Source organism: Aptenodytes patagonicus, chromosome 25, assembly GCF_965638725.1.
Source record: "Aptenodytes patagonicus chromosome 25, bAptPat1.pri.cur, whole genome shotgun sequence".
NCBI classification, from domain to species: domain Eukaryota; kingdom Metazoa; phylum Chordata; class Aves; order Sphenisciformes; family Spheniscidae; genus Aptenodytes; species Aptenodytes patagonicus.
The window spans coordinates 1,939,556-1,960,621 of NC_134973.1; the positions used below are offsets into that span (position 1 = coordinate 1,939,556).

Genomic DNA, 21,066 nt, shown 5'->3' on the forward strand with positions numbered 1-21,066 from the left:
CCCGGGCTGCGCCGCGGGCGGGGGAATGGGCAGAGCCCGCGGCGAAATGCAGGGAAGGGAACGGGGGGGGGTCCCCTCCCCGCTTTGCCGTGCCCAAAGGGGAGGGGTCCCCCCGGACAGCCGGGGTTCCCCCCAGCCCCGGGCTACCCTTGCCTGGGGTCCCCGACCGCGTGCCAGCATGCCCGGGTACCCCCCCACCACCCTGCCTGGGCTCCCCCAGCCCCACGCCAGCCTGCTTGCCTCCCCCCACCCCGTGTTGCCCTGCCTGCCTGCCCTGGGACAGGGTCCAGGTGCCCCCTTCACTGTGAGCTCCCCGCTCTGCGCTGGAGGCTTACCCCATGGAGGTGATTATGGACCAACATGGCCATTCCCCCCCCCCCAACAGGGAAACTGGGACAAACAGGGCACAAACAGCACCGTAACACCAGGAACGAGCACAGCCCCCAGCCCAGCCAGGGCTCCGGCGTTCGTGCTCCCACAGTGGGCTCCGTTGTCCCTTGCAGGAGTGCCAAGCTCACCGGCAGCCACAGCAGGGCCGGGAAGATGCCAAGCTCACAGGGCAGTAACATGGCGCACCCCATCAGCACCCCCATCCCCCGTGGAGACAGCGCTCACCATTAGCCATTCCTCCCTGGAGCTCTCTTCTTGCCCCTCTCCGCTCCGGCTAAAGCCTCCCACAAGTTCAGGTGACTTGGTTAATTAGGCTTTGAGGATGAGAGAGGCCAATTCCCTCGTTAGGGCTGAATTCCTTCCAGGGCAAAATTGTTGCTCTTCTCTATTCATCGCTGCTTGGTCCAGGCTGGCATTAGCCCTGCTGGTCGCAGGGCTTAGGGGACGTGGGCTGCTGAAACGGAGTGTCCTGTGCCCTTGATCTGTTGCGTGACAGCCGATGAGCATCACCTGAGCGATTCGGTTACATTTTCTGCATCTGACAGCGGTTTTCAAGCCGGGTTTGGCAGCGTGTCCTCCATTTTACAGATGGGGAAACTGAGGGAAGAAATCAGGGGTAAGGAGCAGGGCACAGCACTGAGTCCCAGGCTGATTTAATGCCATGGGCTCCCCGATTAGATGTTCTTGCCTGAATTGGCTCCATTTGCGCAGGACGTTGCCAGGAGAAATGCCTTCAGCTCTCCTGGCTTGGGTGCCTTATCGGTTCCACTTGCAACTTCCATCCCTTGCTGCAGCCCAGCACTTCTGCTGATGGAGATTTCTGGCTGCCTCCTACTGCTCGTTTGCTCCGGGATGTGGATTTATAATTTCATTGCAGGCACAAGCATCTCAGGCTTTCCCATTTGAGTTTCATCCCCAGCCTCATCCCTGGATCTGCAGTTAAAACCAGGAGATATACATGGGTGTGAAGGAATTTCATTGCTGTTTTAAACAATAACAATTTATCTGCTTAATAAAAGATGAAAAATCCAAGCATGAGCAATGCAACTGGTTTAGTTGGAGATGTATTTTTAAGAGGCCGGCGTGGGGGGGGAGGGCGTGCCAGAGCAATCTACGTTTCATTTCAATTCCCAGGATGAAAAGGTGATTCTGGCTAATTTGAACCTAGTCATTAAGCCGCTGTTTCAAAAACACAGAGTCAATTAAACAGTGTCCCCCCCGCCCTCGCTCTGCAGGCCTGCCTTGTTATTAATCAAGGGACAGGGGGAATTGCTTCATCCATACAGCTCGTGCTCCTGTTGCTGGGAGCCAAGTGCTGATCTGATTTTGTCTGATGGAAGATGCTTTCCTGCCTGCTGGTCAGAGTTGATTTTGGGGGAGGCAGAGTGCTGGCAATGCAGCGGGGGAGCTGGGAGAGTCCCCTCCCCAAGCCTCTCACCAGAAAAACAAGTTATTTACATCTCACCGTGTCCCCTTCATACCATTATTTTACTTTGGGGGAAACCAAGGCACAGAGAAGTGATTTGCCCAGGATAAGGGAAAAGGCAGGTTGTGGCTAAAGCCCGTGACGTGGGTTTTAGCTCAGCCCCGCTCCCCCTCCGGGTGCGCTCCGGTTGCCACCATTAGCTTTGATGTCCCTTTAGCATCACTTTGGACTTTGACGAAAGAACAGGACAAAGATGCGGAGAAAAGGTGCCAGGCTGAGGTTAACAGCTCTGCTTCCCCGGGGCCGGAGCCCCGCAGTCCCGCGCTGGACATTGGAGAAGCCCATGGGGCCACGTTCCTGGGTCTTGCTCTCCAATTAATTCAAATTGGCTTCAATATGAGCATTAATCAAAAAGGACCTTACGCCAGGAGACAGGTTGGGCCAGGGGCCCCCTGTCCTCTGCGTACCCAAAGCCTGCTCCCTGCCAGGGGGCTGTGGCATTTGGGGTGCTGAGATGGGACCTGGTCCCCTCCTTAGGTCCCCTGGACTTTACCCCCACCTGTCACCCCATCCCAAGAGCCTGGCCCTGCGCAAAATAATTCCCTCCCCAAATGAGGATGGGGACCCATAAACCACATCGCTCCAAACTCTGCCTCTTGCTCAGGGGGTCCCCGTTGGGACGGGGGACGCAGCAGGGCCACCTGGGTCACAGCTGTCCCCTGTAAACAGAGGGGAACACAAATGTCACCTCCTCCCATCGAGGTATCCCTGTCCCCAGCTCGGGGGGGGGAAAAGCACAGAAATGGCAGGGCCCTGGGGCTGGGGTTGTCGGCATGCAATGCTTCGGGGAGGGTCTCTGCCTTTGGAGGTGCTGTTCTGAGCGAGCCAGCGCTGGGAGCGTCTTGACAAGTTATACTGCTTTCTGGGGCATTTTCACACAGACTCAGCAAAATGATTTAAAAAAAAAAAAAAAAAAGGCGAGAGAGAAATAAAAAAATCACAGCTGCTCTGGCACACGCTCAAAATCCCAAAGAGTTTTTGGCTAAACGTGCCAAGGAAAAAAAAAAAGAATCCAATAAACAGAGAGGTAAACTCCCTTTTGCCCCCAGTTTGCCCTCCCCATGGCGGAGCGCGGGAGCTTTCCCTGCTGAACCCAGGGGCCAGGGCCTCTCCCTGCCTGCCGGGGGGCCCGTGCCAGCCCCCAGCGCCGCCAGACGCGCTCGTCCCCTGCCAGCTCAAATGCAGCACTCCGGCACTGCCAGCTCTGGTGACGGCCAGTGATTTTTTTTCCCCCGTTAAGGATGCAGCAGTGGGAGCCATGTGATGACTACAGACTCTTGGTGGCCATTAATTTTGACTAATGGAAACCTCGATTAACTCCTAGAAGGAGCCAGCTGGATGGCTCACGATCCACACAGTGGATCCAGAAGGAGACAGTGTTTGACCCTGCAGAAATCGGGTGGCTTGGGGAGCTCACCAAGTGCCCCTTTGGCACTGGACTGATGCTGTAAGGGCTCGGGGATGCCAGGGAGCCAGTCCTGGGGGTACCATCCCCAGGGCATGGCTGGAGGGCAGCCCAGACAACCCCAGCCCCAAATGCCCCAGCACCAGAGCCAGCCAAACCCCAGGTGCTGGAGACAGCACTGTCCCCAGGACTCGTCCCCCAGGGGAGGACACTGCTGGAGCCGAGCCCTGCCCTGGGACATGCCACGGTGCCTCCTTCCTGGGTGCCTGACGGCTCCTGGGGCACATGGAGGGGGTTATTCCCCCCTGGAGAGGACTCTGGTCGGAGGCTTTGCAGAGACCCGAATACGAGTGGAGAGTGACACCGCATGGCCAGAGGCAGCAAGGCCCTGGGTGCCCTGGGGACGCCACCCCACGTTGTCCTCTCCTCCTGCTGGAAGGGCAGGAGGAGCCCCGCTCCATCCGCAAGTTCCCAGCCTGGAGCGACCCCCTCCCAGGGACTTGCCAGGGTGGGACCCCGCACTGCCTGGCTGCAAGGTCCCACGGGCTCGCTCTGCCCGGGTCCCCCATCGGCACCCCAAAAGGCAGCCTTCCCCCACCCATGTCACTCAGGCACGACGCCAGCGTGCAGACGGAGGGGCACGGCCCGCTGACCCTGCTCCTGGGGTCTGTGACCCTGCTCTGTGACCTCCTCTGCACAGAGCCGGCGTTGTTCCCCCTACAAAGCCCATTTTCTCCAGCTCACTCTGCCCTGACCCCGATGTTTCCGTGTCTGTGGTTTTGATCTGCTTCAGAGCATGAACCCCTGAGGGAAGACATCTCACCCTTGTATTTACCTACAAAGCACCGGACATATGTACCTGCTCCGCAAACACAGCCTGAGCCGATGACTAATCCTAGTTACTTTTAATAAATATTTGGTAACTACAATGAAAGTTTCTTTGGCCAAGCACCTGCTGTTCTGAGCTGTCCCCAGCAGAAACACCATCAGGCGAAAGGTTTTAATCTGAGCAGGAAGGAGAGGGACCTTTCTCCCCTCCGACTGCCAGGGCTTTGAGTGACAGTGGAGAGGAGATGGTGAGAGCCAGAGCTTGGCTCCTCACCCGCCCTTGCTCCCGGCTGCCTTTAGCAACCCCTAAGTGAGCCCCTTTTGCCACGTCTGGGTCAAGGTGTCACTTCTGGCAGTGAAGTCAGCCCAAGGCGACAAACTCCCACAGAAAGTGGATTTCCCCCAATCCCTGTTTTAAGGTCCGTGGCCCAGTTTTGCAGGGCGACCGAACACCAGTGCCAATTGGCTTCAGCAGGAGCTTTGCACGCTCAACGGCCCTCAAAACCAGCACACCTATTTCCCCGTCCAAAGAAGGATAAAGCAAATTATCTCCGGTTCCCCAGCACAGGCTGCATTTCTCCCCCTGCCACCCGGCATGATGGGGCTCAGCCCGCTCCAGGTCCCCTTTGCAAGGCCATCACTTCTGCAGCCGCTTTGCTGGGGGGCAGGAGAGCTTGCACAGCACCCAGGTCCCAGCACCTGCCTGTGCTCGCGGAGCTGATCACTGCCCAGCGTGGAAGCACATGTGCTCTGGGTGCGAGCTCTGGGTGTTCACCTTTCAGGGCTGCTCGCCCCCAGTACTCGGCTCTTGGCACCGCTGCAGCCAGCAGCTGAATGCAGAGCCCACGGCCGATGATTTATTCCCCTCGGCAGGTGGGGCCGGCACTGCCCAGCTCATTTTCTCATCCTGGCAGCTGAGGGGTTTCTGTTTGCCCTGCTAATCCAGCAAGGTGCTCTAGGTACTGGGATACATTAATAGAGGAATCACTGGCAGCAGATGTGCCCCGGTTCCTCTTTCCCACTGTGACCCTCAGCTCCAGAGCGGGTTTTCTGCTGCTGCTCAGCCCAGCCCAGCCAGGCAGGATTGCAGAGCCATCTGCGTCCCCAAGGGCCCCCAGCCACCGGCGGGGCTGGGAGCAGCCCGGTGTGGTGGGGGCGGTGCAGTGACACTGTGGGGTTGGTGGGGTCCCTGGGGTGGGGAAGCCTAAGGAATTCCCTTGTGCCGGGATCCCCGCCTGACCCAAAAGCAGCGGGGAGCAGGAAATTTCAGGCTCTAAATCCAGCTCTGAGTGCAGCTGGCCACAGCGGCAGCGCATCCCCAGGGCTGCCTGTAGCTCAGGGCGTTTGGGGAGACTGTGGCTGGGCTGCAAGCCGGGCACGGCTGCTGCGAATGCTTCCCCCAACCCACCTGGCTCTGCTGACAAACCCAAACCACACACTTCTGTAGCACCAGGGCCCTCAGGGTTCCGCCAAGGGCTGGGCACACATGGAAGTCAGCACCGCAGTCACTCTGCACCAGAGTGAACGGGCAGTGCACGGCCCTTCCCAAAGCATTGGCCACGGCCCTGTAACGGCAGTGCAGGCAGCCGTGCGGGCTCTCCGCTCGGAGGTGGCAGATGCTGTCCTTGCTCAAGGAGCAAATCCGGCAGCTGCCCATGCAGCGATTTTCTTCCCATTCCTTGTCCGGTTTACGGCCCCGTGTGCTGCTGCATGTCCACCCGGCCCACCCGTGCAGGGGCCAGGCCAGCTGATGGCCCCCACGCCACGAAGCCTCCGCTCTGGTCCATGCAGGCTGGCTGAGCCACCCAGGGCTCCACTCGTGAGTGGGCGCAGGACAGGGTGGAGGCAACCTGGCAGCACCGGTGCGATCACTGCCAGTAGAACCGGCCGAGATGTGGGCTGGGGTGTGCTCGGGCACCATTGTGGGGCAGCGTGGCCCTCCTGCTGCAGATGGGTAGGAGAAGGGGTGATGAGCAGTGTCAGCACAGCAGTTTTTTGCAAGATGCCGCCTGTTTCACCTCGTCTCTTCGTGGCAGAGGCACCAGTGGCTGCTGGAAGGGTCCAAGGTCACCTCTCCATCCCTGAACAAGTGCAGGGGTTCATGCCGGAGCCATGCCCGGCGGGATCCCAGCGCTCCCCACTGTCAGAGAGCTGGGGGCGGCAGCTCCGCTGCCTGCTTGCTCCCTCCCCGCTAGGAAATTGCTCCTGATGAAATTCAGCCCACATTTCCCTTCACTCAGCTGCATCCTGCGAAACGCGTTCCCCGCCCCCGTCTCCCTCGCCCTCCCTCTGCACGCACGTCCTGCCTGCCTTTATCTGAGAGTGGTATTGAATCCCTCCCGGCAGCTCCAAGCTCATTTCCAAATATCATTAGAGCTGCTTTGCAGGCGATTAGGATTCCAGGCACTGCGGTGCCGCGGACGGCAAACACGCCATTTGCACCCGCTAGACGGAAACTGTCCCTGGTGCCTTCTCTGCCCCGTGCCCCTGCGACCCCGGCGTCTGTCTTCACGCTTAATGCAGATAGACCAGATTCTCCTCTCCTTAATTCATCAGCTCAAGCCATGGCCGTGTCTGCTTACAGCTCTGGGATGGGGCCGTTGCAGATGAATCGCGGCAGTCTTGTCCCCAGCCAGTCTGAACAGAATTGCACAAGTGGAGCACACAGCACGGTGGCAATAAAAACCCGAAAGTCGTGCCCGTCTCCGCTGCGGGATGGCCCTCACCAGGCTCTCGTGCAGGGATGCTGCAGGTACGCAGCGTGCTCGCTGAACTTGGGTGCTGGCAGCGCAGGCAGGAGGGAGCTCACCGCCTGGGTTGGGGACCCGGGGGGCTGCTGGGGCCATCGGCTGGGAGGCGTCCTCCTCACCCATTTCTAACGGCTCACTCTCAATTAGGCAGCATTTCTGATCCACTGGTCACTCCGCAAGACACCATCTTGGGAGAAAAGCTGCATGTTGGTGTAAATTGCTCAGGGACACGTCCCCAGCCACCGCCAGGCTTTTCCCCTTGTTTGGAAGGAGCTAACTCAAAGTGCCAAACATGCGGAGGAGACCACCCGCACCCCAGCTTGGGCTCGGTGACCTCCTCCCTCCCAGCGGGCAGCTGCCCGGTCCCTCTCCTGCTCTGCCGTGTCCAGCGGTAGCTGGCAGGTGACAGTGGTGACAACGCACTTCTCTGGCCCTTCTCTTACCGGAGGTTTTCAAGGTTTTCATCACTCTGCTCTGCCCTGTCTCTGCTCACCCAGGATGCCCGGAGGGACATGCCCTTTTTAGTCCCTTTCATGGTTCACGGTCATGCTGCAACGAGGTGCCAATCCCCAGCAACTTTCTCCATCTTCCCTGTTCCCACGTGTACCGTGTCCAGAATATGAACTCAAACGGTGAGGGAAGAAACTCCCCTGTCCCCATCTTCTACAGCTCTGCTGAGTCCAGCACACAGGGTCCTGCTTTTTTTGGCTGCCTACATTTTCTCCACGTCCTCCGAGTGGGATGGGAGCCGTTACATTGAAAGACAAGACAAATTATGCTGGTGTGCAGTGACGGTAGAGCTGATTCATAAGCCAGGTGGGTCTACAAGGTCTAATTTGGGATGGAAGATAGATGATGACTTCTTTAGTAACCAGGAAGACTTGGGAAACTAACTTTTCTTTGACAAGCACATTATTACCTACCAGCTTAACACCGTTGCTCTGCCCATCCAAGCGCTGGGCTTCTGCAGGACAGAGAGGCTGTCATGGTTAGGAAATAGGTTTTAAAGAGGAAATGTTTTAATACGAAATAGCTTAAAATTTGCCAAGAGAATCATCCCCCATCCACGTGTCAGCCTCCAGGGGCATTGGCCAACACCAGTTTGAAGATGGCAGTTTCTCCCCTGGTGAATCCAGCTGTTTCCAGATGGTGAGAGTCTCTTCTGGCCCATGCATGAAGCTCCACAGCACCGGCCGCGTTTTGCATGCCAGAACAACCCTCATTCCCCTCTCCCACCGTGGGGACCAGAAGCGGGTGTCAGGGTGGTCCAGCTGCCCCGATGCCAAGCGATGCTTCGGGTCTGAACACGGCTCCAGGGCTTGAAGTGACTTCTCCAGCTCGACACTGTGGGAACTGGCTTCACTGCAAAAGGCTGCCTGCAGCCGGGCCGGTAATTACAGCACCGCTGGCAGCCTCGTCCAGACCTGAGTGCCTCGGAGGCTGGAGGAGAAAGACTCTCCTTCGGCTGTTGATAACTCAGCGCTGGGGTCTGTGTAACCGGGGCTGCTCTCACACACCCGTTGGGGCTCCTGGGGGGGGGGCTGCGGGGTGGGGGACCAGCACGGAGTGGGGCTGCGGGAGCATTTTGGGGAGCATCAGTGCTGGAGGTAAGAACTGACGCTGTACCTGGCACCCGGCCAGCGTTATTAGTGTCTCGCTTTTGCGGGCAACAAATCCACCCACGTCCTCGATGGAAAGAAAAACTGTTTGGAAACAAGACCTCTACCTGGCACTCGGATCCAGAGACATTCGTCACCCCACGCCTACCTGCCCGAAGGCGCCTCACTCTGCAGCACCCAGCTCCCGGCACACTGCACCACGGCATCAGCAGGAGAGGGGCAGCTGTGCCACAGTTCCACCATGACCATCCCCATCGTCCTGTCCCCCTTCCCTGCTCGTCATGCCAGTGACAGCTCTCTGCACCTTGCAGCACTTAATATGCGAGAGGGGGTGAAGATCGCTGCACCCTGCCTTGCGCAATGAATTATTAATCCAGCATTAGACAGGTTGGACTGTTAAATCTTCCCCACCAGCCATCCCTGGCTGTCCCCCAGCCCACAGGGACACCAGGATCAGGTTGTCCAGGCTCTGCTGGGGGAACTGGCCAGAGACCGAGTGACCTGGGCCAAGTGTGGTCCAGCCTGTCCGGAGACTGTGTCCCTTCCCCTGCTCCACCACTGAATCACGGGGAATTCAAGGTTGCTCTCAGCCCTTGCCCTGCACCAGTCTTCTCCACTCTGCCCCAGGGTAAATCCTGGACTAAACCTTGGGGTCCTCCTGCCACATGCTGGGGCTCCTGGGAAAGACCTGAGTGGAGGGCAGGGGTGCTGTGGGAGAAGGGGGTGCTCCCGGGGGCGCAGCACTGCACGGGTGCTTGATGCTGCTCCGGGAGCACATTGCAGCACCTGGGGCTGTTGCACAGAGCACATGGGCCCCGAGCCCAGTTCCCAGCTTGGGGGCAATTGTGTGGGGCAGGTACCAATGCCGGGGCTGCCTGGGGTGATTCAGCAGGGCAGAGACTGGCTCAGCTCCTGTGGGGCAGCGCTCTCCTCTCCCCGCAGCACCGACAGCCAAGTCCCCGGGGCAGACCATGCTAGGCCATGCTAGCACCCAGCCTCACCTGTGTTTTCGACCACCGAGCGCTCAAGCATCCTGCAGAAGAAGGGAGGAGGAAGGGCAGCTCGAGGTTGCAGGCTGGCACGGCTCGCTCCACCTCACCTCTCCGATGACAGCTCCGGCCACCCCCGTGCACCCCGAGCAGCTCTAGCCCTCCTGTCGCTCCGCATTTGCGTCCCCGCTGCCGGCGGGCTGTTCGCTGGCAGCTGCTGTCGGCGCCAGCCGCCCTGCCCGCGCTGCCGAGCCAGCCTCCTTGTCGGGGGGATAATTAGGGCTTCAGGCAAAGGGAAGCTATTGCCGACTTTTGCATTTTCCCAAGCTGCCAGCTCCATTAGTGTCTTCTAAGCAGATTAAGCTTGGATCCCAGGCAGGGCAGCCCTGTGCCCGGCTCACCATGCTGCTGGGAGGCAGAAAAGGAGGCTGGGGGGTTTCTCTGAGTCTGGGAAGCAGGAAGAAATTTTTTACGCTGAGGGTGGTGAAGCACTGGCACAGGTCGCCCAGAGAGGTGGTGGATGCCCCATCCCTGGAAACATTCCAGGTCAGGTTGGACGGGGCTCGGAGCAACCCAGTCTAGTTGAAGATGTCCCTGCCCACGGCAGGGGGGTTGGACTAGATGGCCTTTAGAGGTCCCTTCCAACCCAAACCGTTCTATGAGTCTGTGATTAGTGAGGACCTGATCCTTCACTCAGAAAGACCCAGGTGCAAAAATGCTGAAGCTGTGTATTGAGGGCCACGGCACCCACCCAGGGGGCTGTGAAGGGACGTGCTTTGTGGGGAGCAGCATCTCCACTCAGATCACACGAGCCTGAGGGACGCATCCATGTTGGCTGATGACTGGTGACGCTGAGCCAAGCTGCCCCTTCTCCACCTCACAGGGCCCGTCCCACCTCCAGGCTCTGCTCCACCTCGGCGGCTCCCCGTGGGCAACACTGCCTCGCTCAGCTCTCTGCCCTGTTCTTTCTCATAACGAATCTCACAGAGGCTTCACCCAGTCAAGCCCCCGCATTCACTGGAAGCCCCCAAACATCTCTCATCAGTGCAAATGAGGGGAAGAGAGTGGGATGAAGCAGGAGCAGAGGTGCATTACAGCTTAAGCAAACACCCAAGGAAGCATTGGCTCATTGCTCTCCACATCCGACAAAGACTACTAAAGCTTTATTAAACTTTAGGAGTAACAATAATCCATCACACCGCTGCCATCATTAATCCTTGGTAATTGTTTCTATAATTAAAAGCCCCATTGTGTCTTGTCTCTCTAATATGATTTATCAGATAGGGACCACTCTTGCATGAATGATGCATGGCTGTTGGGAGGACATCTGCCTCTGGGCTGCTTGCATTTAAGAGAAACGCATGGTACCTGCCGCCTTCAGTGCTCGCTGTTCCCTCACTGTCCCCACCCCTCACGTGCACCTCAGGCTATTCAACCTTGGGATGAAATCCCCATCCTCCAGCCATCCCTTTGCTGCCTGGACATCAGGAAGGTGATCGTTTCAATCCTTTGTGCAAAGCTCCCGGCCTCTGATCCACAAGTGAGCTACAGCCAAGGACAAAACTAGCTCATGAGTGAAAACAGCAAAAGAGAAGCCACCTACTTCCCCAGAGGTGCGGGAGGGCTGGGTTTCATGCCAGCAGATCACGCTCCTGCCTCTGATGTGAGCTGCATTAAAAACTTAAAACAAGGTAGGAGGACCTACTCTTTGCTGGTGATAAACTAGGTGGTGTTAGACTCCCTGTCTCTATTAGAGACCCTGGAGCCGATGAGGGGACTGGCTGGAACATGCAGTAGAAGATGCAATCCAGAGTGGTTCCTTGGTTGCACAGAGCTGTTCTGGGCATGAAGCTTCCTTGGCTGTAGGCTCCTCCTGAGAAAGCGTTTTTGGTGATAAGGCCAAACAAGCAGCTCAGACACCTGCTAAGAAGGTTGGAAGAGTCATTGAGGTCCCAGCAGACTGCCCACCTCCTCCGTGCTCTGCAAGAACGCCAGCCTGGGGCACGTACCTGGAGCCCCCGGGAGCACCGATTGCAGCAAGTGGGGCACAGCCAGCCAGGATGAGACGAGCAGAGCAGAAAGTCCACTGGGGACAAACCAGCGACCTGCAGCCTTGCCTGCCTCTTCACATTGCAAACTTGCAGGCACCATGCCCAGATCTCCCCTCCCCAGGGGGGCTGAGGTATGGGGACACGTCAGGAGGATGAGTCACCCGCTGCAGGCAGAGAAGCACCACAGCTACCGATGAGGTCCCTGGGGAGAAGGGGGTGTCAGAGCAAGGAGGGGATGGGTGGTGATCTACACTCCAGCCCTGTTGGTGCCCTGAACTGAAGCCGCAGGTGCCTTTTCCCGTGCAGACAGATCCAGGGCACTCCAGCCAAGAAACTCAGCGCAATCCTTGGCCCCTTCGGGCTCCTCTGCACCCCGTACCTGGAGCCACCTCTAGAGCACAGGCACCAGCAGATCAGCCTCTTGGCAAGGACCTCATCCTTCCTTAACTGTCCTTGGCTCTCAGCCTTCCCCGTCGCCTCCTGTTTTTCTAAGCTAATATCTTGCAGCATCTTAAATGAAATATGAATAAATACAGCAAGTTTTGGAGAGTGCACGGATGAAGCTAATCGGACCTGAAAATTACTCTCCTTTCTTGTATGAGTCACACCTAATGTATGTGCATATTAATGCTTGCAGCACACGCTCCTTCCCATCTTTGTTTTCAAGAGCTTTCACTGGGGGTTTAACTAGAAAGACACACACACCCCACAGCTGCCGTGGGAGAGGTGCAGCTCATTTCCCAGCTCAGCTGAACATGGCCATTAGCATGGGGGCTCCGGCCCGCTGGATCTCACGACTTTTTCCATCGCTTTGCTCACGGTGTGACATGCAATAAGTCTCTGGGCCTCAACTCTCCATCTCCCAGCTGGATGTCAGCCCAGCCGTGGCATCTGGTGTAGCACCGGTTTCTCCATGCCACCCAGCTGTGACCAACAGCTTGGCTCTGGTTCAAAAGACTATAACAAGGGCAGCAACACAAATATTGGCTCAAGGCCTTTGGAAAACTTCGACATTCAGAGCACACATGAGCCAAAAATATCTGGCCTGGAAACTGTGCACCTCCTAGGTGATGGCTCCGTTTCTAGCAGCATCAGTAATAGCCAGGAACACTCTGTTGCTGATAACCTGCTCCCAGTTACACGCTTGGAAGCAGCCCTCTTCGCAACAAGAGGGCTGCGTGCCCAGCTCAGGGCTAAAACAGTGGTTAGTTGGTCCAATGCATCCTTGGACTCTCGGATCCAGATAAACTGTCGGGAGCAGTGGTCAGCCCTGATGAAAAGCCCTCACTGGCAATGGCAAAAGCCCCGAAGGGCACCTTGAGGCAGACTGGCTGGGTCTCACCATGTACATCCCCGAGCAAAGCAGAGCCCACCAACAGCCCTGCCTCCAAACCACTGCATGTGGCTAGGACCACACCGTGTCCTCAGAAAAGGCACAAATTAATTCCCCAGTTGCCCAGGACCACGTGCCTTATCCTGCAACGATGATGCCCAGAGCTGTGTGAGATAAGCAGATATGGGGACAGTTATTTGTCTCTTGACCATGCAGATGTGCAGCTGCAACACCAGCTGTAAAACCTGCCAGTTTTAGGGCAGCTACAGTGCTTCGACACTGGCTGCCTGCATCGTGGAGCAGAGCCAGGTCCTCAACGCAGGCCCTTGGCACTGCCTGGAGCTTGTACTGAGTTCCCCAGGGACACATCAAAATCTCCCTCTTTCCAGCCGCTGTTGCGGCATGGAGAAGATAAAGCTGGGATTATCGCTGCGAGCTGCCAGGAGTTGCAGGCAGGAGTCTCACGTGGATGACAGCACCGAGCAAGCACCTGCCTGCACCGCTGGGGGTTTGCATCTCCTGTGGAGGCAGTGGGAGGCTGAGCAGGACAGGCAGGAGCATGGGCAGAGGGAACCCCTCAATAACCCCTCTGCCTGTGAGGAAGGAGGGTCCCGGGCCACGAGTGCTCCTGATGCTTTCTGGGAACTGCAGTACCAGCTGCCTGCTCCTCTCACTGGCCGGGATACTGGTTTTGCTGGGGCAAAGCTGGGACCACGCCAGGCACAGCACTGCAGCCCAGCATCTCCCGGGGTTCACAAGCTCACACTTTGCTCTTCACGCAGCAGGGTCCCTTAGAGAGCAGCCCTGCACAAAAGCTGGTGCAAACTCAACCCTTGAGGCTGGAAGGAAGAAGAAATGCTGGACCGTTTCCTCGCAGAGGTTCACGGAGCAGAGGAGCCGTGGTAAGGTCAGCAGCTCTCCCAGAGCAGGATTTCCTGCAGCTGAAGCAGCTGGGGAAACACCTCAGGCCAAGCACTGCGATGTCCCAAAGCCCAGCACCCGTCCTGCCGTCCCTGACGGACAGATGTGCTCCGACAGCTGCCCAAGCAGAGACGGATGAGTCACAGCAGCCCCTGGCTGCAACCCCCAGCCCTGTCCCTGCTCCCGGGGGTCCTGCTCCCACAGGAGGGTGAGCCACCCCCGGGCTGGCACCGGGGGGTGGGCTGGAAAAGGCAGGGGACTGGGTTCAGGTGGTGCTCAGTGCCTGCCCCTCACTGCTGGAGTGCTGTGAATAACCAGTTCTGGGGGGAACCAGGAGACTGAATGGGAAAGAGAAGCGAAACACTGTGGTTTCACGTTTTCCCAAAATAGAGGAAAAAAAATCTGTAACAAAAATTATGACCCATAAAAATGATTTTGCTGGAAATGAATGTTTTGAGTCCCTGGCAGTTGTATGCATGTGATAAGAAAGAAATGCCTCCTGTAATTTTAAAAGTTACAGTTACCATTTAACCTCATTATTTCCAGCGTGTCAGGGCAGAGGCGCTGCAGCGGAGCACGTCCCCCCTCCGCAGCCCCCAGGTGCACGAGGAACCCGGCGGTTGCCCCTAAAGGACAAACAGGAACAATTTTTCTCTGGTCCTTGCAGGAAAGAGCAAAATGCTCCTTCCAGCCCCGGAGCAAGGTTGGGATAGGGTTTCTGAGCCTCCCGATTACCAGCTTTGGACAGCAACGGCATTTGTTACGAAGCTGCTCCGCGGGAGGCGATTGCCGCTCTGCCCGTCAGCCCCATTACCAACGGCTCACCCCTCCGCTGAGCACAGCCTGGCAAATCCATTTCTCCATCCTAATTAGGCTCTGTCCAGGGCACAGAGCCAGCAGCCCGAGGAGGAGGAGAGGATGCTAATGAGCACCAGACCCAGGGGAGCACCCGCCGCCCCCTTTCCCTGCCTGTCCTGGCCGTGGGGCTGCTCCTGCACCACCCCAGCCCCCCGCACTCCCCAGGTAACCCACCCGTGGCTCCTAATTGGATTTGCTCATGCAAATTACAATCATTTTTGCCTCAATTAAGCCATTTGTTTCCCACGCAACTCCCTCATCATAGGTCTAGCACGGAGCCCTTTGCAGGCTGCTTGGTCCACAGGTCCTTTGGGGACCCCGACCGTCAGGGTCACCTTCACTTACCTCTTCAGGCTCCCTCAGGGGCCATGCTTGTCTCTTCATCCCCCCTACCACTGCATTAACCCCTCAATTGCTCTCCCTCTCTCCATTCCCCCTCCTTCCCATCCCCTCTCTCACAGCACCTGGCTTGCTCTTCAGTAGCCCTTGCCAAGGAAATAGGACTGGCCCTGGTGTTACCCACAAAGCCACCAAGACTAAATGGACCCCAGGGCTGGGGAAGGTGCAGACCTCAGCTTCAGTGCCCACAGCCTGCACGGTTCCCACCATCCCAACTCCTCTGGTCTGCAGGAGAAGGCAGGGAAACGTGGCCTGAAAAAAGCAGCAACTGGAAATTTCCAGGTTGTGCAGGGGTGGAGGGAGGGAACCTGCTCTTCAACGCAGCCCTCCACTACAGCCTCAGCACCCTGCTTCTCACCATGGCCACCCCCTCTGCCCAGCTCCTGGCACCCAGGGCAAGGGTGAGGAGGGACCACACAAAAGCTGGGCTTGGATGACACACAGCACTGTGCCCAAGCACGGGAGAGACTCAGCCGGGCACATCCCACATCCCCTCTTGGGCCTTTTCCCAGAACAGAGGATGCCAAGAAGGACTCAGAGCATCTCCATCCGACCGGAGTTCAATAACCTGCTCCATCAGGCTGCTCCTCACCTCGCCCAGCCCCAAACCCAGCTGGGCTGCAGCTGCCCCGCATGGCCTGGGGCATGTCCCTGTGCTTCACCGCCCCACACCAGGGGCAGAAGCGCCACAGGGAAGAATAGAGACAATGGAGAGGAAGGGAAGAGATGCTCAAAAGGTGCTTAGCAGACTCTTGCCTTTTGGCAGAAGGACAGACTCTCCCATCCCTCCCATACCCTGCTCCCAATCCCCCCACTCCACCCAGCTGTAAAGAGGGCCCAAGCCCTCAAAAAGCATCAGATTCTATAATATCGCATCCCGGTGAACAGGCTGGCTGCAGCACCACTGATCCTCCCCAAACAGCCTTCTGGCCACCAACGTGTATTTCTGGTACAACGTGTATTTCTTCTGTACAAGCCTTATCCTTCTGCAACTAGATGAAGCCCGCGTGCAAGCAGGTATTTAGGGCAGCTCATTCACATCCCTGCAGAACCCGTTACCCCCCAGCAGCGGTGACACCCGTCAGGCCACCAGCAGCTACTGCTGTGTTCAGGCACCTCCCAAGCCATCAGCCACCTCTCTCTGGGCTGAGCCTTCACACACTAGCAGCAGCGTGACCATCGGCTCCCTCCTTTTCACCCTGCCTCTCTGACAATACAAACATGCACCACCTACCTACTTGGGCTGGATTCAAGGCGATGACCTTGGGGTAAAGCAGCTCTGCAGCTAGTTCTCAGTCCACCAAGCCATTTGCTTCTTCCATGCTTGTCTGAGGAGATCTCTTCTTCCTAAATCAGGGCTTAAGACTCTGGGAAGCTTTGGGCATGCCCCTCCTTGCAGACAGGTTTGCACAGGATTAATCTGCAGGTGAGCTCAAAGAGTCAGATTTAGTGCTAGTTGCTTTCTCACTACATTTTAAGGCATAATCACTCTGCAGCCTGGCACCCAGACAATGAACAAAGCCTCCTCTTTATCTCCACATCCAGTGCTACTAAAGCTCAGGAGCAAGCAGGAAGAGCCTGCACAGATTTCAGAAAAAACCCTTACCTAGCTACATGCCACTAAAAGGTGTTTTATTAATCTTTGCTTTGAAAACTCTGGCTGCAGAGAATGGGAGAGCTATCAAACACAAATGAGGAGCAACTGAATTAATGCGGAGCCCAATATAATATCCAGGAGTTGCAATATCAGCTCCTTTATCAATCTTAAGAACAATCTGGCTATTATTCAGCAGTAATGAAACCAGTGCTATTGCAGCTGCAGATAATGCCAGGTAAGAGGCATACATGCATTTAAAGAGACACTGCCATGGGGAAGGATGTTGAGCAGCTTTAGAACTACTTGAGCTTCGTGACTCAGGACTGTTCTGCACATTGAAGGTGCACAAATAACTGGTCTAACCTGGGAGAAAAAACGTCTCTGCCCAGTCCAAGACATGCCCCACTGAAGCAGAGGTATGAGTAGCCAGTGCCAGGTCTCTGGCCAGATCTGTGCAGGGAAGGCCAGCTTTAGAGTGCCAGGGAGGGGTTTAGGGGCTGCAGCTTGAGGAGAGGTGCCCTGACCCAGCTACTAGTTTAAAGTGCAAACATTTCTTCCTTTAAATGGTTCACTCCTGGCCAGAGCAGGCCTTTGCACAATCACTGTAGCCCAGCAGGAAAAGCTGCACAGAGCACAACGTGCCCCAGAGCTGCTTTTGACAGAAGAAGCCATCTTTAATTAGAAAGACATTAGCATCCCTGATCCCAGCAGGGTCTGAGAGCAAGGACACCTCCATCCTCATTACCACCCTGCTTTTGAACTCCCTGGGATTTAAGTCCCACTCTTTCTTGCAGACCATATGAAATGGGAGACAAGAGAACAAAACCTCAGAGCATCAACACCTCCCTCCCTTCAGAGCTGGGAAGGATTTCTACTTCTTTAGAGGTTTTGCCCGTGGCAGGGGTCAAGCACAGACATTACTAAGCTGATAGGCAGAAGTGGCTCTCAACTGCCATGCTGCCTGGCCCATCCAGGTTAGACCTACCCGAGAGTTCAGCTTGTTCAGCAGAACATCCCTGCTGCAGGATGCCACAGTTATTTTTAACAGTTGAAGCATTGTTAGTCCAAGTTGATACACACACAAACAGAGCTCAAGGTAGTCATGCCATCAGACACAGCCTCCAGGCAGGCCCCAAGCAAGAAAGCCAAACACCCCGAGCTGTTCTCATTTTTAGACTCACATTGGGAGGATTTACTGCTCTTTGCAGCTTCAGGTACTGTAACTTATTCCAAACAGATCAAGTGTTGGCCAATTTTAAGTCACTCTAGACCTCTGTGTTGCATTCAGGCATTTTCTGATCCCAGCCTGCCTTTCCAGACCCTCAATCACCCTTTGCTCAACTCTCGTACTGAACCAAGGTCCTCTGTAGGATCTGTGTGGAGGGAGAACGCTCTATGCGGAAACACCCAGGTATAGAGAAGCCAGAAGGCAGACTGGAGACCTATAAGTGCTCACTGAGCAACATGGGCTCCACGTGAATTTGGTTTTTTTTAATCCCAAGGGCAGATACTTGCTACATCCTGTATTTCTGGAGATGTTGTACATGTGGAGGGAGATTCTGCTGAGGGACCCATCCTGCACCTCTGCAGCCAGCCAGCCCACGGACATCTGGGGACCAGTCAGTGTGGCCATGCTCAGGTGCTGCCACACAGAAACCCTGCTCCACTCAGCCTGAGCCTGCAGCACCACTCCCTGCACCCCTCTCCTTCCCATCACACATTTCAGCATTCCCAAAGTCATCACACTCCCAGGAGCCACGAAGAGCCTCTCCACAGGAGGGATCAGAGGGGAAGGTCTCGCTGGCAGCCCCATACCCTGGACTCCCAGCAGCAGTATGTCCATGCCATCTGGTGCACAGGTAGAACCTGTCAGCTCCAGGTACTGAAAGCCAATTGCATCCCAGTTCACATGAAAAAATAGGGTAATTTTATTATAAAGTTCAACAAAATATCAACATAGCATTTAACTGGACAGCTTACTCAAGGACACAGCCACCCCAGAGAACCAGGCGCTTTGCAGCCACAGCAGAAGTCCAGGTCCATGGGTCAGGGTTCCTGCTTATCCTAGAAAACACAAGAGGTTTTACCCATAACACTGGCCAGCCAGCATTGACGCCGGGGACGGGGTGAGCTGCTGAGTACAAACCAACCCACCCTGCACCTCTCCTCACCCTCCATTTCCCTGCAAGCCAGGCAGCTCTGCACCAGCTTCAAGGGAATTGGGAGGGTATCCACCAGTGCTTTGGCAACAGGTGGGTCTAGAGCAGTGAAGGACCCCATGTGAAGTTGCTAGCGATGAAGGTTCTCCCACAAATCCTCCCTATTTTAAAGCACAAGATATCTGGGCCAGTGAGTCATGAAGGGCTCATGGTGACCTGCTGGTAGTGGCTCTGGCTTAGAGGTGGCTGCTCTGGGTGCCAGCACAAGATGCTCAACTGGCATTGACTACCTGGCAGTGACAGGTAGCCCTGTCACTCAGGGGTGAAGATGCCCACGGCACTGCGCACACCCAGCATCATCTCAATGACATATGCAGACTGAGGTTGTCTCTTTGCACAGGGAGAAGAACTAGAGCTAGGAAAGGGTTGTAGGGGCTCACTTGGCAGCAAAGGGAATGGATACCTATGTCAAAGGCTCAGAGCCTGGGGACATCCCTTCCAGGCTGAAATACCTCTGAGCTCGTGACACCTCCCCTGCTCCACACTAAAGGAGGATGGGTGGGATTATGGCCCAGCACAAAGGAGTCCTTACCCCATACTGTGACAGACTGCTGCTGTCATCACAGTCTGCATCAGCCTCCTGCTCGCTGCCATCCCCCCTGCTCACATCAGCTTCTGGCTTCTGTGCATCGCCATCACCACTAGCAACATCTGGGGCATCTTCCCCACTGCTGGACCCAGCTGGATCCTCTGGTCCCAGCTCCGTGCTTGCAGCCAGCAGCTCTGGGGTATCGCTAACCCCAGCGGGCTGTATGTCCTCCACCTGCAGAGACAGGGGCATGGTCAGACTGCAGCTCCGTGGAAGGGCAGCACAAGACTCATGGGTGATCTCATGAAATTCAGAGTAGTCCGAGTAACCCCAGACACCTCTCCTTCTGTAGCCAAGGGAAGAAGGACTGAAGTACATCCTTCCAGCCCAGTATTTGCAAGTGTACCCAGGACCGAGTCTGCAGCCACCATGGGGCAGGCCCACTCACCTGGGCATCTGATGACTCCTTCAGTATAATGGTCCCATCCTGCTCTTCAAGCTCCAGGTCTGCCTCAGTGTCATTTTGGGACTTGTACTCCTCGCTATCTGTTTCCACATCTGAAGGCTGGGGAGGAAAGAGGAAGTCTGAGGAAGGGCACACCAGTCCCATTCCTGACAGCACCGGGAACCACAGCCAAAACAGCCAAGGGTGACAGAGATGCTGCTTTGCAGGGACATCAACTAAAGGGAAACTTCAGTGTTATGGGAGAAGCGGAGCACCCACACCTTTTGGACACTGTTGACATGATGTTCAAGTGCTCTTTGGACAGCCTGAAGCCCTCAAAGGGTGTACAATAAAGGAAATATCTTTACAGCTCCCTGCACAGGCTCCTCTGCAGACCTGTGCAGTGACACTCCTGTCCACCAGGAACACAGAGGCTAAACACAATCATCTCCAAATTGCTCAGCCCCCAAGGAACAAATCTGCACAGCAGCCAGAACATCATACCTCATATGTAATGTCTTCAGAGTCATCCTCTGGCAGGTCCCTCTCCAGTACCACCAACCAGGACTCCTGTTCCTCCAGAGCTACATCATCCCGCTTCCTCTTGTTTGCTTTGTTAGATGGGTTGATCAGAGCTTCTCGGATCTCTGCAGGGATTCATAGGAAGCACAATCACAACCCATACAGGATGAACACATACATCTGTGTGCTTCCCAGCTTTCTACCCAGTGCAGGAGCTCCAGACCTAGCATGTTTTGATGTCACGCTGTGTGCTTCTTAGCTGCAAAGCCTTCAGGTGTTCCAGGAAGCCACAGCTCTTACCCTTGGGCATGTTGCTCTGGCCCCAGTCTGCTGGCAGGTAGCCTAAGATGCTCTGGATCTTGGTGGGGACAATGGAGAGGAGGAGGCTTGTTAGTCTCCCCCGGCGCTTCTTGGCAAGTCGTCTAGGCCTGGTGGGAGACTGGGTGGGGTAGACTTTGCTGATAATGGTCTCCACAGGGACCAAGAATCCAATCCAGACTGATGCTTTCTGAAGGATCTTCAGCTGCAAACAAGAGAGAGCTACATTAGGTCACATGAGAACTTCCAGCTATTTAAAGTCCTCAGTGAAACCCTTAAACCCTGTTCTGCCCTGGTGTGGTGCCGAGATTGGGACCAACTTCAGCCAGGTAAAACAGGACCAGTTAGGTTGTACCTTGTTCCCAAAGACCTCCCGTCTCTCCTGGCCCAGAGAAGGAGAGAAGCAC

The 21,066-nt window shown here is 56.2% G+C and overlaps 1 protein-coding gene across 3 annotated transcripts in view; it reads right to left on the reverse strand.

Annotated features, from left to right (window-relative positions):
* LINGO3 (leucine rich repeat and Ig domain containing 3) overlaps positions 1 to 16,528 on the reverse strand; it is a 43,622-nt gene extending 27,094 nt beyond the window's left edge. For 2 of the 3 annotated variants that reach the window (XM_076359526.1, XM_076359524.1), the window contains exons 1-2: positions 16,264 to 16,528; positions 616 to 1,323 (exon numbers count right to left, since the gene is read on the reverse strand). The gene's annotated coding sequence lies outside the window, so the exon portion shown is untranslated. Of the gene's footprint in view, positions 1 to 615; positions 1,394 to 16,263 lie in introns of those variants that run through there. The other variant, XM_076359525.1, reaches the window with a different exon arrangement.
* Between the last annotated feature and the right edge of the window lie 4,538 nt (positions 16,529 to 21,066).